This window comes from Etheostoma spectabile, chromosome 5 (assembly GCF_008692095.1).
Source record: "Etheostoma spectabile isolate EspeVRDwgs_2016 chromosome 5, UIUC_Espe_1.0, whole genome shotgun sequence".
Classification (NCBI taxonomy): Eukaryota; Metazoa; Chordata; class Actinopteri; order Perciformes; family Percidae; genus Etheostoma; species Etheostoma spectabile.
In genome coordinates, this window is record NC_045737.1 from 24,985,895 (window position 1) to 24,986,311 (window position 417).

At 49.6% G+C, this 417-nt stretch overlaps 1 protein-coding gene across 6 annotated transcripts in view; it reads left to right on the forward strand.

Annotated features, from left to right (window-relative positions):
- Positions 1-417, forward strand: part of dph7 (diphthamide biosynthesis 7) — a 10,631-nt gene that overhangs the window by 3,251 nt on the left and 6,963 nt on the right. The gene's annotated exons all lie outside the window — the stretch shown is intronic.

A 417-nucleotide genomic window follows, 5' to 3' on the forward strand; every position in this document is an offset into this window, starting at 1 on the left:
GCGCCCCTCCCTACACACACAGATTCCTTCTGTTGTTGTGTCCCACCGGCTGTTCCCACTCACACACGTTCAGGACATGGAGAAATGAACAGCTCTCTCCTCAGGTCCGCAGGGCTTTCCCGTTAACATTTAGGGTTTCTTCAGCTTCATGTTTGTTTTATACTTCGGTTCAAACTAGTACAGCCATGCTGGTTCAGTATGCCTGCAATTTTGAATGAATCCCCAACATTGTCACCAGCAAAGCACCTCCGCACCATCACACCTCCTCCTCCAAGCTCCACGGTGGGAACCAGGCATGTAGAATCCATCCGGTCACCTTTTCACCGTTGCGCAAAGACAAAGCGGTTGGGACCAAAGCCAAGATTTCCACTGGTCTAATGTCCATTCCTTGTGTTTCTTGGCCCAAACAAATCTCTT